At 40.5% G+C, this 16,526-nt stretch overlaps 2 non-coding genes and 2 pseudogenes across 2 annotated transcripts; 3 read left to right on the top strand and 1 right to left on the bottom strand.

The window, feature by feature from the left end:
• The first annotated feature begins 350 nt into the window (after nucleotides 1–350).
• Nucleotides 351–542, top strand: LOC150082318 (U2 spliceosomal RNA). Its single transcript, XR_016547325.1, has one exon. It is a non-coding gene; the product is annotated as a U2 spliceosomal RNA (small nuclear RNA).
• A 2,612-nt stretch (nucleotides 543–3,154) lies between these two features.
• Nucleotides 3,155–3,226, bottom strand: TRNAG-UCC (transfer RNA glycine (anticodon UCC)). The gene has a single exon. It is a non-coding gene; the product is annotated as a tRNA-Gly (tRNA).
• Nucleotides 3,227–3,902: 676 nt separating this feature from the next.
• LOC150082320 (U2 spliceosomal RNA) lies at nucleotides 3,903–4,007 on the top strand (annotated as a pseudogene).
• A 9,778-nt stretch (nucleotides 4,008–13,785) lies between these two features.
• Nucleotides 13,786–13,897, top strand: LOC150082321 (U2 spliceosomal RNA; annotated as a pseudogene).
• The last annotated feature ends 2,629 nt before the right edge of the window (nucleotides 13,898–16,526 follow it).

Here is a 16,526-nt window from a genome sequence, read left to right on the forward strand (position 1 = left end):
TCATTAATAAATTAATTAAATTTCCATCCAAATTCGATAGAGAACCATCCTGACGAAGAGTTTAGGAATTACGGACGGTAGATGGCGCTGATCCTTTAGCCACCCTTCTTCTGACCAGTAGATGGACTTTTTACCTAAAAAAACGAAAACGTTTTTTTAATTTTAAAAATTGCCTTGCTTTGTAAGTAATTTATTAAGGACATGTCAAGAACTGTTATTTTTGAGAAGACAAATACACTATTTTGGGCATATCTTTCATAAATATTGAGATTTTAGTAAACTCTTGGGCAACCACCAAATGGACTGCCTACTTGAAATCGCTTAAAATAATTTTGGGCACAGTTTAGGGTATCGCTTCTCGGCCTTATGGCTAAGATCAAAGTGTAGTATCTGTTCTTATCAGCTTAATATCTGATACGGGGTCCAACGGGCCCTGAGATGTTAAACTGATTTTTGAAACCCGGCGAAGAGCTCGGAGCTTGCTCCACCTTTGCCACGAGTTGCCCTGGTCTTGCACTACCTCCAGAGTCAGCTCACCACAATTAATCCAAAAAAAGCAATTTTTATGATTCATGATTGGCTAAATACAGAATACCACGTGGTCTTTTGTGGCCACAGGATACCGTGTGGTATTTGTGGCCAATTCGATCTTCACAGATTTCGTCTGAGCCTCTCTTTTTTATGATTCATGATTGGCTAAATACAGAATACCACGTGGTCTTTTGTGGCCACAGGATACCGTGTGGTATATGTGGCCAATTCGATCTTCACAGATTTCGTCTGAGCCTCTCTTCGGTCCTTTGTGGTCTTGTAAAACGAATTCACTAAAGGGGAAACTGATTTTCCTTCTGTCAATTTTCTGTTCGGGGGCAATTGAAGTATCTGATATGGTGGATGAGAAATGGGTCAATGAAACCGAACACTAGTGACTTTAACCACATGTTTAAATTCAGTCTACTTTTCTTTTTCAGACTAGAGCTAGGGAACTTAGGACAGGAGCAGTTCCAGAACAAATGGTGTTTGTTCTGGAACAAAAACGCCTGACATACTGGTTACCCCGTATGATGTGCAGCCATTTGTGAAATTCTATGCAATTAGTATGAATGTTGAGAGTGAAAGCGAGGATAAAGACCCGAATCCTGAGCATGAAAGGCCAATCACAGGCGGCACCCAGTCAAGAGAGACGGACGTATCAAGCTGGGGTCAGAGAGCCCAGAGTAGGTTTATTTATTTATTTATTTATTTTTTTTTTTTTGTTAGTTGTTAGCGCATCGGCTTCTGTGGCCATAATGCACCTCCAAAATGTTTTTGCACTACTCTGACCCAAGCCCAAGGCGGGATTCGAACCCGCTACCTTTGGGTTCCCACGAAGATACTCTGTGTAGCCCGGTTGGCTACACAAAGTATCTTACTTCTCTGTGCACAGAGTGGCATGGATCTGGTCCAGGCGGCTCATCTCACAGAGCCCTGAGCACTTCTTTCCCAAAAGAGACAGAAGAGAGAGAAAGGGAAAGGGGAAGACTGAAGCCAAGCGGGATTGTTTCGGTGAACAATGATGAAAGGAGGTACATAAAGAGTTTCGAGTAGAGACAGAGTGAAGTAGAGTTGTAGAGGAGGTTATAGATACCTAGAGAGTGAGTTCCTCGAACACATCTCTTCGTATCAGCTTAATATCTGATACGGTGTCCAATGATTAGCTTAATATCTAATACACTGAATAGATTAGTTTAATTAAAACATTAAACGCTACACTAAGTCCAGCGGATGTTGGCGTTTTACTCTTCTGGGAACTTCGCTTTTATTCAAAAGGTTTGTGGGGGGGAATATTATGTATTTTTTTTTTTTTTTTTTTTTATATTTCGTTTTTTCTCTTATATCTCACAGAAGATTTCTACCGATATTTATATTTATTTAGATTTTTTCTTAGATGCCCTCACACCTATCAACACCCCACCATTTGCCACCTGACTGGTATACTCTGTATATATCACAGAAGATTCTGAGGATCATGAGGGTAATTTCTTCAGTTTTCCCTTAATCAGTGTCCAGGATTCTTTCACCAAATTGTAGGAGAGCAAAGTCTTAACTTGGCAAGCAAGGCGTGTGTTATTTAGAATAACAGGACTCAAGGTGAAAACAAAACATGAAATTTATTACAACATATATATTATACAATTGAATTAGAAAGCATACAGTCCTAATATACAAAGTCGACTCAGAGATATATTGCATATATTATTCTAATTATAGTTTCCATTTACTAGTTATTCTGATTTGACAATTATATAAAAAAAACACCTGATTCATTCTTTTTTCCTTATTCCTCAACTAACTCCTAACTCTTGTGCATTCACCATACCTATTTCACTTACTCCTGTATACAATACTGTTTCACGTATTAACAATCAAATATGCTACATTCATCATTCAGCTCGGTGTTCTCACCACTCTACAATATACTTGTAGACCAGCTTCAGTATTCTAAAGTCCCTACTTGTTATTAATCACTCAGATACACCAACGAATCTTCGTCAATTAAAACACTATATTCAGAGTTGCTCATATAACTCAATTATCTACCATTAAAACATATTCAGAATCCCTCTTTATAAACTTTACTACCCTTCTAGCACATTATAGCTATTTGTACATTAATTTCATCTATTACTCATTCCTTCGTTTCCTTTGCATTATACCTTAGCCCTTTTTAACATAATAAGCTCTGTTAGTATATGTACCTCAGAGATAATTTATCTTTCACTTATTATTATTATTAGCCATATGGTGCAAGGAAGCATGAGGCTACTGCTGCACCACCCAAAAAAAAAAAAAAAAAAAAAATCACGAGTTACCCTGAGAGAGAGAGAGAGAGAGAGAAGAATGATGATATCCAGCTCAGGACCCTGGGTGTGCCAAGACCATACTCACCAGATGTGAGCCCCTGGGGGTAGAGAAAAGCATTATTATTATTAGCTATATGGTACAAGGGAGCCTGGTCTTTTTCTGCACCAGCAAAAAAAAAACCAAAAAAACATTACCGATTTATCGAGAGAGTCAGAAGTAGAAAGGAATTACCAAGAAAGAGAAGAACGATGACATCCTGCTTAGGATCCTGGTTGTGCCAATCCCATACTCCTGGGGATTTAAAAAATACTGCGATGGCCGGGAATCGAACCCGGGTCAACTGCTTGGAAGGCAGCTATGCTAACCACTATACCACCATCGCACTGATTAGTAAGCGAAAATATATTGTAATTTACTTCGCCTCATCCAGGAACCTTCTGTTAGAGATTCAGAACCAAACCTTTTCTAAGCAATGGTGGAATTACTACTGTTGTGGCATACAATAATAATACAATAAGAGATGACAATACAATGTTTGAAGGAAAAACATTTCGAAAAACCTTTAATTGTATATAATTTTTAATAAATGTAAAACTGCATTGTACCGTTTTATTGGACGAATCAAAAAGAAGAAAATAGAAGATATTTAAACTGTATTTTATTTATTTATTTATTTTTAATTTAAATTTTGACAGATTTAAGAAAGGCGTACAAATCAAAGGCTCTTAAACCTTAACAGGGAGTCTTTGGATTAATATTTAAGTTTTCATAATTTATTTTGGATATCATATCGTGCCAACCACTGAAAATGGAGCATTATTCAGTAACTTTTCATTAATAAATAAATTAAATTACCATCCAAATTCAATAGACAACAATCCTGCCGAAAGTTTTAGGTATTTCGGATGGTAGATGGCGCTGATACTTTAGCTATTTCTTTCAAAGCCTATTTTGTGCATACGTTTCATAAATATTGAGATTTTAGTAAACTCTTGAGGAACCACGAAGAGACTGATTACTTGAAATCGGTTTAAATAATTTCGGGCACAATTTAGGGTATCCCTTCTCGGCCCTTTGGCTAAGATCAACCTGTAGTATTTGTTCTTATCAGTGTATTGAAAGTGCGTATCTTGTTTGAATATTCATTCGGATTGGTAATTTTTGCTCATTAGTTTGACATTTAATAAGTTTTATCTTCTGGGCACGTGGCCTTCTTAAAGTCAACGTTTGTGCTTTGGGAGGGGTGTTCGTTTTTCTTTTTTTTTGCATGCTTGTGCAGTTTAGTGAATTTAGATTTAGAAATGAGTTCTCTCATACAAAGAGAAAGAACTGTCGAGTTCTTATTAGACAGTGATAAGGAAATTATAGATATTTTGGACTGTTTGGTAGGTAATTATGGGTAGATAATTAAACAACGTACAGGTGTAAGCCTTTACCAGCAAACAAAGTTCATGTAGTTTTTTTGAACAAGAGGACTAGAGATTTGGCCTTAGAAGGTTTTTACCTTTAAAAAGAGGCAGTTGGTGTCTAAACTAGTGGTTAATTTTCGTAAATTAATTACCATTGACCGCTTTCCAGTTAAATATCAGATGAACCATTGAAAAATGTATTATCAAAATGGATAAAGATTGTAGAGGTAAAAAGTAATTGTTACCGGAAATATCCTAGAGTGCAAACAGGTACAATTACTGTGCTTATGGAGATGAACAAACCTAATATCGTAACTGTAGGAGGGTATAGGTTATTACTGAATTACCCAGGAGTGCGGAGAATGTGTTTCAGATGTCTTTCGACTGAACATCTTAAATCCAAATGTTTTAATTGCAATGCAGTTGGGCACATTACGTCCCAGTGTGTGGAAAACTGCAGAAAATGCTACAGTGAGGAACACAGAATAAATGCCTGTCCTCGCAGTTGTTTTTCAGAACGTATGGGGCGAAGAATCATCCCTCTAGAGATAACATCGGAAGATACTATTCCTACGCGAGTCGAAGATATTCCGCCTTTAATTTCTCCACATGAGGAGGGAACAGTTTCACAGGAGGAGAAGTTGATTCCCATGGAAGAAGGGGTAAATATTAAAAAGCGCCAGGAGCACGAAACAGTGACCAGTCCTTCAGTAGAACAAGGTGAAAACCGGAAAAAAATTGTAGAAGGTGACATCACTTCTTTGAAAATACCTTTTTTAAAAGAAAACGGGAGGTACAAAGTATTTCAATAGCTTGTGGGGATGTTTTATATCAGGGAGTCTACTGTTGAAGAATTGGAGGAAACCTTCTGAAATTCTGAGTTAAGAATGAAAGAAGTTCTTACAGAACTGGCAATGGCTGTCAGAGCACATGTGCTGTCGGAATTAGAACATAAGTGCTCTCAATGAATCATTTTATTATCGGCTCTTTAAATATTTAGGGGTTTAGAAAATAAATTAAACAGAATTTTGTATGGAGCACCATTTTAGGACTAGGTATAAAAATTTTATTTCTTCAAGAAGTGCATTTTAATACAGGATGGGATGTTACTAACTTTAATAACACTTAAATTTCAAAGTTTTTGGAGTTTTCGTGATAACAGAAGGAGAGGGGTTGGCATTTTAATTATGCAACCTGTCTTAGGATATTTTAATAATGTTCAGAGAGATCAGTATGGGAGAATAGTTGCCATAGATTGCCATTAAGGGGGCAGGATTGTGCGTTTTCTAAATGTCTGTGCTCCTAATAATGCTGAATTTTTTTTAGAACTTGTTGTTTATTTACGTGGAGCTCAAAGGATCATTATTAGGGGGGCGGGGCTAGAATTGTATTCAGGATCGACCCGCACTTGGACAAAATTTTGGGTTATCCTATGCAAGGGACAGCAGCTTTTTCCTTCCTTGATCAGACCTTGAATGACCGTAACCTTGTGGATATTTGGAGACTGCACAATCCTGCAAGTAAAGGAGCAACATGGTTTAGAGGAAATATGGGTTCGAGGTTGGACCGTTTTTACATATCTCGGAACCTCGTTAGTAACATTTATAATGTTAAACATATTGTTCTTTCAAATGGTTTGCATATCACTGACCATTGTTTGGTCTCATTAGATATGCAGCTATTTATTTCAATCATCTGTGGAAAAGGAGTATGGAAATGTAACCCTCATCTAGTATAGAATGAGGATAAGGAATATATGAAATTATTGGAAACTAAACTTAATAATGATTATAGTTGGCATGTGTGGCAATAGATTAAAAATAACACCAGAAAGTATTTTTTTTGAGTAAAGGGAAAACTTTAAGTTATGAATTTAGGAAGAAAATGATTAAACTACAAAAACAGATTAAAATTATAAAATTGTACAAAACTTCTAAATGGAAATAAAAATGGGATTAATAATAAATTCATACAAACTTTGGAGGGTAAATTAGAAAAAGAACGCTTTAGTAATGCTAAAAATACCTTTCTCCATAATGCTGTATTAATCGTGAGGAACTCTATGCAGCCGTTAAGGAGTGCAAGCTTCGTAGGGCCCCTGGTCTGGACGGACTGGGCATCGAGTTTTATACACAGTATTGGACTGTTATTGCCCGAGCTTTATTGAAAATTTTCAATGATTTTTTGGAATACTCTAATTTACCAGTCTCGTTTGTAGAAACCCACACTGTATTTATCAGGAAAAAAGATAGGGATGCTAAGCAGATCGGTAACTGGAGGCCAATTGCATTGTCAAATGTGGATTATAAGATTTTTGCAAAAATTATCAACAACAGGTTAAAGGCTGGGATTTCTAAAGTAATAAAAAGCAACGAAGTGTATGGAATTCCACAATGTCAATTTATTCTAATCTCTACTTATTGAGGGATGTAATAGCATATGCTGGGCACAGGGGTTGTCCACTAGCGGTTCTCGCTGTGGATTTGGAAAAAGCGTTTGACAGTGTTAGACAAATATTTAAATCAGATTCTTCTACGTATAAATGTGGGCGATAAAGTACGTAATATTATAAATTCAATCTATGATATAACTAGTACGAGACTGTTAATCAATGGGAAACTATCTACCAGTATTGCTCTGCAGAGGGGTGTTAGACAGGGGTGCACACTCAGGCCCTTACTGATGATCTTGTTGCAACTTTAAGGGCTGCCTCTTCTTTAAAAGAATTCTTTCGCGTTTGTCAACAGTTTCCATTTCTTTCGAGGTTGGGTGTATACTATGCTAAAAGCAAATTGAAAGTTTTTGGAAAGGAGTAGTTTGAAAACGTCATACCAGGTCTTCAAATCAAAGTGGGAGCTATTAAAATTGTGGTGGTTAATTTTGAACATTACCGTCCCTAAAAGAGAAATAAAACAAATAACTAGTTTACCCCAGCTAAACTAAGCTATTTTCTTATAAGGCCACTCGAATAATGAAATTCATCTGCAGTGCTGTGTATATTATGTCTGTGAATTGCGTGTGTTCTATGGTCGATTTGTCTGTTTTGCTGGACGAAAACCCCAGTTTCTGGGGAAGAAACCTTGCTATCTACACCTGAGACCAACTAACTCAGCCACGGAGTGAAAAAAGCCCATTAAAGTTCCTCTCGTCATCAACGGGATTAGAACCCGGGCCTTTTCTACCCTGTGTGGGTAGGACGGTGACGATACCACTGTGCCACCTGCGCAGACAGTTTACTCCAGCTATGAGAAACAAGCAGTTAATTATAGTGTTTTTAATTAATGAATTACAATTCCAAAAGGATAAATAAAATTTTTGCCAATAAGAATTTCACAGTTCAAGATATTTGCAGGATGTCATACGCACATCTATGGTAGGTTTTTTTTTTTTGGATAGAATTAGAAGTTTTGGGGGCGGCGTACTTTGTGTGTAGATGATGTCAACCACCAACAATTTGTAGATTACTTAACGGGAGTCTCGAGGTATTACTGCGCTGAAGAGTCTTAAAACATGGTTGGGTCGTTTGTAAGTTTTGGAATTACTTAATTATTAAGTAGGATTTGTTTATTTAATTAAGTAGCTCTATTTAAGTTTCTAGTATAAATTTTCTTGTCTGATTTTAATTTAAGTTAAAAAAAGCACTGGTCCAGATAGTCTCAGTATAGAATTCTATAAAAAATTCTGTGAAATTTTGGGACCCAAGTTGCTAACCATATTTCAAAGATTTTTCTCAAGAGGTTCTGCACCCGTCCATTTTCTTGATGCACACGCAATATTTTAAAAAAAAACTGGGAAAAATGGCTTGCAAACGGAAAACCGGTTCTTAAATTAGTGCTTTATTATTATTTTTTTTTTTTAGAAATAGCTTGTAGTTGAAGGGGCGGGCATGGGTTTCTACCCTGAGCTGGGTAGGCCATGGCAACCCCTTCGGCGCGTTCAAGTGGTATTTTCGCACTTGTAGCAACCCACTGTTGGTCTGAGAGTGATGGAAGGCCGGTGAACCCAGGCAGGGCAGGCCTACTCCAGGCGGTTAGCCGTCTGGCAGTCTCCCGGGCCCGGCTCTACATGGAATGAGTGATATGGGGTGGAGTCGCTGGATTGCTCTGGCCTCTCATCTCTTTACGTCTATCATTCTCTTTACTCGGGTCTATATGCTTTTCAGTCAGGTCTGCAAGAGGTCAGAGTGAACATAAATTGCGTATATAATAATAATAATAATAATAATAAAATTCTTTATTCATAGAAATGTAGGACACGATTCTCGCTACAGGCAACCACAGGAATCTTACAATTAACTGTACACATTACATTCGGTACATAAAAACTACGTTGGTACACAGCAAATATATAGACAGTGCAATATACACAGCTAATATTGCAACCAATGGATTTTATAGTTATTATAAAATATTGATTATACAGAGCTTATATTGCATTATAGTACATAGATTTTATATTTATTATATACAAGCTGCAACACATTGAGACAGTCCGGAAACGTTCACTGGGAGTTGACTAGTTGCACTGACAATTGCAGGAATGCTGACTGCAATTCACTATGGATTTGCGCTTTTCTTCTCTGTAGGCAGAATCTCTGGACCACACATCCAAATCAATGTTTGCGGAGTTCAGCGCGCCGATGATGCTGTTCGGGAAGTGTCGCTTGAAGGTCGAGAGCTTCTGCAGGTTAGAAGAGAGCACTGGACGGTTTCTGAGGGCTCTACCAGGGATTTTCCAGCCTACGATTTCCCAGATATTAACGAAGTCGAGAGCAGCGGAGCACAGATTAAGCGCCATTGTGAGCTTCCTCGCATATGCCAGGTGCTGGGCCGGGGTGTATCTCAGATTTATGCAGATCTGTGATTTTGATGTTGTATAGGGTAGTTGAGCCCAATTGTTGGCCCACTTTAGGACCCAGAATTCCAGACCCCAGAATATCTTCAGACTGGACATAGGAGCAGCCGACCAAACTTCTATACCATAACTGATATAGAACTAAAGCAGTAGAGGAGAAATTTTCTGACTGTTTTCTTGTTGTGCGCTCTACAGAGATCAAGTTTCATACCCCCGAAAGCCCGTAATGCTCTTGAACGCAGTTGCTGGATTTGTTCCTTATACGTTAGGTTTTCGTCCATTACCACTCCTAGGAATTTTACTGAATCAGTGGCGACGAGAACATGCCCCACAATGGAGGGCTGCAGAGAGGCTGCTGGATTGAAGTCTGCTTGTGCTCTAGGTGAGAAGATGATATATTTGGACTTTTCAGGGTTTATTTTAAGCCCAAAGTAAGTAGCGTATTCACAGAAAGAGGACGGATATTTGTTCAGGAGGATAGAATTCGATAATTCCTCTGCCTGGTCCAGTGAGGTGTTAGCCGGGCTTGAGAGGTAACATACAATGTCGTCGGAGTAGGCCATAAACGCAGATATTTCATTCATTAATGGAATAAATATTGCTGAAAAAATCAGTGCCGACAACGATCCACCTTGGGGTATACCGACTTCCACCTGTTTTGTGATGCAGTTATTCCCTTGCTGGAAGGTAAGGCACCTCTTGGTCAGCAAATTTCTGAGTAGCTTCGAGACATTACCCGTGAAACCGTAGTAGTTCTCCAGGAGGCACGGAAGTGGCTTAACTTGCACTGTCGAAGGCCGCTTTCAGATCCAGAAAAACAGCATGCATAACATAGCTTTGCTCCCAGGCTTGAAGGGTTTTCAAATTCAGAGCCTGTATGCATGTTATCAGCGATCTTTGTGAAAGCGCGTAATGTGTATGCCGAGGTCTCTGGGAAAGGATGATTGGCCACCACTTTAAACAAGCACTTCTCCAAGCATTTGAGAAAAGGGGAGGAGATTGAAATAGGCCTATAGTCAGCAGTAGAGGTCGGATTCTGCACCTTTCGAATTGGGATGACTCTATAATTTAGCCAAGCGTTTGGGACGACTCCCTGTTGTAAAATTCTATTAAACAACTTTGTCAGCTCGTCGCTAATGAAGTAGGAGGCAACTTTAAGGCAAAAGGTGGGAATAGAGTCACTTCAAATGGATTTTTTTTTGACAGAGCGTTGGTGGCTTTGATTAGCTCCTCTTCGCCAATCGTCACGTTAGTGAGATTAGTGATGTCGTAGTGTGCACTGTTCCAGGGGGAGTCCGCAGCTGCACTGTCTGTTTTGACGAACCGGGTTACATGATCGCGCCATTCGGCCAGGTCTAACGATTCGGCTGACCGGATATGATTGGCCGACCAGGATCGCTGGCCACTCGCTATCCTCTTCTCCATGAACGAGTTCATAGCCTGCTTCTTGGATTTCTGGAAACTATATCTGGCTATTGAGTACGCTGAGTATGATCTTTTTGTGGGTGATCTTTTGAATTGGGCATGTAGCCGTTGTTTTTCTTTAAACTGGTGCATAAGAGTACTGGACCACCACGGCTTCGAGTGTGGGCAGATGACGCAAACTCTTGACATGGCCACTCTGGCAATAAAGGAACCATTTCTGAAATCAAAACGAAGCTTCCTCTATATCTATTTAACTGAGAGTTCCCCAGGGGTAGAGCCTAAACAGATACATTACTGTTTCAATTTTTAGGTATTTTGGATCATATACAGCTTTCCTGATCTTTTCAATCGAGGTTGATTGGTTTGGTTGGTTATAGCGTTCTTTCAACAGGATGAGAGAAGCTTTAATTGGCCTGTGGTCGGAGGGAAATGCCAAATTAGAACTGATTGCAGCTTCAACACTCCCATGGCTGGAAAAGATTCTCTGTAATGTGGCTTCTCCTCGAGAGGGGGAACACAGATGCAGTAGATGTTGAGACTCGACAGATCCGAAATTAACTGATCGAGGAGCTTTGATGCAGCAGGCAGGGACAGGTTGAAGTCTCTGAGAATTATTACTTCATAGTTGCACTTGATAGAGGTCAGGAGCCAAGCAGAAAAATTAGTAATGCATTGGTCTGCAACGGGTGGGGGTAAGTAAACATACTGGCAACTGTAGTCCATCGACTAGATAGTAGCCCAGTGCAGCCTGAAAATCGTTAACAGGATATGCACAAGCCTTGATCAGAGGGAACTGTTGCCTTTGGCAGATTAAGACTCTCATGCTTTCCTATCTTTGCTGTTCACCAGAACAGACTGATAACCAATGTTGGTGGTTAAAGGCGATATGTCCATGTCATCACGAAGCCAGGTTTCAATAAGGATAACAAAGTCGTAATCCGCACTTAGAAGTATGTCAATCAGGGCATTGAGCTTGTTCTTCAGGCTCCTGATGTTCTGCATGAAGCATTTCACATGTTTATCGCTGACAGGCTAGATCTGGATTAAGTTTCTAGGGTTCCTTTCCCTGAGGATGGTGGCTGATTGGAGGTGGATTCCTCTTGAGGAGGGTGTGGCATTAGGACCCACCCTACTAGTAATGTGCACTTGTATCTGATTATCAGACTAGACAAGACGATTGCAGGATTTAGTCAGCACAGTGGCTGCTCTTCTTTCATTAGGTTGAAAGGTACAGTCTGGTTTGCTGCCTAGCTATGCAGAGAGATGTATCCTGCCCACCTCTGGTCTCGAGATAGCATGTACCCCTGGTTGCACATTGTGGTCGCCAAAAGATGGCATCACCAGGAGACCTGCAGGCCAGATATCTGTGTTTAGATACCTTTCTATATTAGGATCTTTGATCTTGATCCGGAAAGAGGCATAGCTTGGATGCCTGGTTGGAACCCTGATGGGGGTACCAGGTATGTCTAGCTACTTCAGAAGAGTTTCAATTGGTTCCACCGTTGTTTCTGGGGATAGTCGACTTATAAATATGCTGGATGGTTTAGACCTCCTTCCTCTACGTTGCATGTTTTTAATACCTAGTGGGTTAGGGTTAGAGCCAATAACAGCTTCACAATTCTGATCTGCTCGGCTTACAAAGGTTTCTCTACTAAGACTGGCGTTGCCTTGCTTGGGAGGCACATTACTTCTGCTTATTGCTGATTTCTTCCCACATGCTTTCGCAAATTCCGGGGCAGGGGATGAAGGTGAAAGGTTTGCAGGTAACGGCTCTGTTGGGGGGGGGGGGGCTGCACGATGTGGGAGTCAGAACCCATTTGTTTCGAGTGTTGAGCAATTTGCATAGGTAAGGAGTCTGTTTGCTGGATGGGTTTACTGGATTCCAGCAGCAAGGACACAGAATGGTGCGTAGAATGTTGTAGGTCTTCCAGCCTATGTATTGTCACTCTTAGAGTTGTATTCTCTGTGCAGAGCTTTCTCAGAATATTTTCAAATAAGATAAACTTCTCGCCCATTTTACTACAATTCTGACACATGAGGTCTTCATGCTGCTCTAGTACCTTATCAGTTTGCGCCTGAGCGTCTCGGCGTGGGAGAACTGTGGTGGAGTTGGACATGCTTGCATTAGATGACCTGCAGTCAACTTCGCTGTAGTAGCCCGCTGGCGATGGAGGTGGGGAAGGGGAGACGCTGTCCCTTGCCTCTGATTCTGTGGGGGTTCACTTTGTGCCCACGGCATGTAGCACATTGCCATCGTGATCGCCTCTGGGCTGAGGCGCGAGCTAAGTTTTTTTAAAGACAACAGGTCTCACAAAGAACAAGCCTACAGAAGCCACTGCACTTGATCTAGAAATTTGTGGATTGTGAGCATTTTCTGCACGTTTCAGATTGCTTCTGTGCCATGTTGCCACTGCTACAGCAAGACTTAACTTGGTGGGAAGAATAAAGTTTAGAAAACAGGACTTACTTTATGACGTATGCTGAAAGACAAGTCACTCTACGGGAAGATTATCACCCCTTCCTGGCCTTGACAGTGGTCGCAGACGGGAATGAGTAAGCAAATTTTTCCAAGCTGTAGGAATGGCGAGCTTCCACAGCAGAAAGGTGCCTGCTTCGATTTAACTAACAGGGTTGTTGGAAGCGTTAGAAGGTACAGAACATGAAGATTTTGACCTCGGGAGACATAAAAACACTTGGCCGTTGCCCTAGTACATGTGTAAAACTCTACTCATTAACTTATATTTAAAAACACAACCGATTATTAGGAGCACTTGAAAGAACGACTATGCCGAGTTTGTGCACGCGCATAATTGCAACATATCAGAATTAAACAGTACTACAGCATATTATTTTGGCAATTTATATTGGATTATGGTACCAACCACTAAAAATGGAGCATTATTCAGTGGCTTTTCATTAATAAATTAATTAAATTACCATCCAAAATCATAGACAACCATCCTGACGAAGAGTTTAGGAATTACGGATGGTAGATGGCTGATCCCTTAGCCCTTTTTCTGACCAGATGGACTTTATATCTAAAAAAACGAAAACTTTTTTTTAATTTTAAAAATTGCCGTCCTTTGTAAGTAATTTATTTAGTACATGTGAAGAACTGTTATTTTTGAAAAGACAAATACTCTATTTTGTGCAGAGCTTTCATAAATATTGAGGTTTTAGTAAATTTTTGGGGAACCACCAAGAGAATGCCTACTTCAAATCGGTTTTAAGGATTTCGGCCCCAGTTTAGGGCATCGCTTCTCGGCCTTTTGGCTAAGATCAAAGTGTAGTATCTGTTCTTATCAGCCAGATCCACAGTTCCTGATCCTTTCTCCTTCAGGTCCTCTTGGCAGTCTTGACGCCCTTAAGTGGGACATTTCGGCCTTGAGGGTAGCTTGCAGGGGCAACAGTTCCAGAGTTCCTGACCCTTTCTCCTCTCAGGTCTTCTTGGCAGTCTTGACGCCCTTAAGTGGGACATTTCGGCCTTGAGGGTAGCTTGCAGAGGCAACAGTTCCAGAGTTCCTGATCCTTTCTCCTTTCAGGTCCTCTTGGCAGTCTTGATGCCCTTAAGTGGGACATTTCGGCCTTGAGGGTAGCTTGCAAGGGCAACGAGGGAGTCTCCAGGGTAGGCCCTGAAGGCAACATCTATTGGAACGCGCGGGTAAGAACTTATATTTTTTGTATTGAGTATAACAATGGCACCACAGACATTCTACAGGAAGAATACACTCCAGTTTAAAGTAGACCTTGAAGAACAAGTGGACAGCAGAGACTTGCTTCGACAAATCTGCAATGTGGTCTCTGATCCAACGAAGATACTCGGTTTTTCGGTTTTCCCAGGAAACAGGTACCAAATTAGCTTGGCAACCCCAGAGATAAGAGACATTCTTCTGCAGGGCTTCAAATATAAAGACACACAGGTAACCCCGCAAACAATTGGAACACCAAAGAAACTTATAAAGATACAAAGAGTTCCAGTCGAAATTGAAGACGACTGGATAGCCGAAGAACTGGCAAAATACGGCAGAGATATTGAAATTAGACGCATGACACATGCAGAATTTCCATCCATACAGAACGGGAACATGACTGTGGCCATGACAATGGAAAAACCTGTTCCAAACATCATCACAGTAGCAGGGTGGCGCCTGGTCCTTCACTACCAGGGGGTAGCAATGCAGTGTCTCCGATGTCACTCCACCCAACACCTAAGCACCCAGTGTCCAAGAGCAAGATGCCGAAATTGCCAACAACCAGGACACACAGTAAAAGCCTGCACGGAAGCGTGCGGAAAATGCAGTAATCCCGACCACAAAGTCGAGAGTTGCCCTTACCGAACGCTCTCAGAAATACTGGGGGGCAGTATCACCCCAGTTAATAAAGAAACAATCCCAAACACGAAAGAATCCGAAGAGGAACAGACAGACGAGAACCAAACAGTGGAAGATTCTCCAACAACTCAGTCAAACTCGACAAAAGAGTCCGAAACAAAGGGAGTGAAAAACAAAACCCCTAAAAAACTAGAAACTCCCAGGCAAACATGCACAGACAGAAGGAGAAAACCAAAACCTGAAACAGCAAGGGTCCCTCTTACAGACCCTTCCTTCACAGAATATAAAGTGACAGCTGGAATTCCAGAACTAGCCTTCACCCTAGAAAAAGGGCAGCCCAAGAAACCCCACATACTGTGGGATGCAGACTGTATAGAGAACATCGACAAGTTATCGCAAAAAGACCTACAAACCAGCCTTTCAGAATTGTGCAAGAAACGAGGTATGATCCCACCGAGCAGATTAGGAGAATCTGTAAAGAACCAGTGGGAACGATACAGAAAACTAAACTAAAAAAACCAAAATGCATACCCCACAAATCAAAATAGGTACCCTGAACGCACAGGGTTTATTAAATGCAAACAAACAGGAAGAAATATGGCTAAAAATGATACAGCACAACATACAAATTCTAATGGTTCAAGAAACACACATCACAAGCGTTAAGGAAATGAAGAATTTTGAAAATCGATTCAAATTACAAAGCTTTTGGAGCTGGGGTACCAGGAATAGTAGGGGAGTAGGAATATTAATACGCCAACCGATCACAGGCAAATTTCAAAACCTACAACGGGACACTGAAGGCCGATTCCTAGCAATAGATTGGATAAACGATACCACCACCTATAAGATAGCGAACGTATACTGCCCTACCCATTACCAAGAGCGAGGTAACTTCATTAAGAGCTTAGAAAGAAAATTAATAGGACAAGACTACCTAATATTAGGAGGAGACTGGAACTTCGTAGAAGTACCGGAAAGGGACAAAAGAGGAGGAGACCCGAATCCAAGAACATCAGGCATACCAGAAATAAGACAAATCTGCAGGCGCTTGGGCCTCATCGACTCATGGGTGGCCTGCAAAGGAAACACTTTCTCACATACATGGAGAAATAACATGGTGGCTACAAGAATCGACAGAATATACGTCACAGCAGATATCCTCAAGGGGAAGACAACAACAGAGCATGTAGACATGAACATAACCAGCTACATCACCGACCACCGTATGGTAAACATAACGCTGCAGCCAGTAGAAACAGCCGACCACGGAAGAGGATACTGGAAACTAAATACCAGCCTGTTACAAAGACCAGAAGTCCAAACAGAGTATGAAGCATTATGGGAAAGCCTACAAAATAATCCACAGGAAAACATATGGGACTGGTGGCAGGAATCAAAAGAAGCCACAAAAGCCTTCTTCCAACATCAGGGGAAGAAAGTAGCAAAACAACAAAGACAAGACTTGAAAGCCCTAAGAAAAGAACTCACCATTTTCGAGAGAGGAAATCATGCAGAAACAGGAAACCTCCCCATCATCCAAGAAATAAAAAGAGAGGTAGAGATCAAAGAATTAGAGATAGCCCGAAAACATAAATGGAAACTCCAAGCAGAATGGATGGACAGCGAAAACAACAGTGCAGCCTTTTATGAAAGAAAAACA

This window comes from Mastigoproctus giganteus, chromosome 8, assembly GCF_048544385.1.
Source record: "Mastigoproctus giganteus isolate SK-2022 chromosome 8, ASM4854438v1, whole genome shotgun sequence".
Taxonomy (NCBI): domain Eukaryota; kingdom Metazoa; phylum Arthropoda; class Arachnida; order Uropygi; family Thelyphonidae; genus Mastigoproctus; species Mastigoproctus giganteus.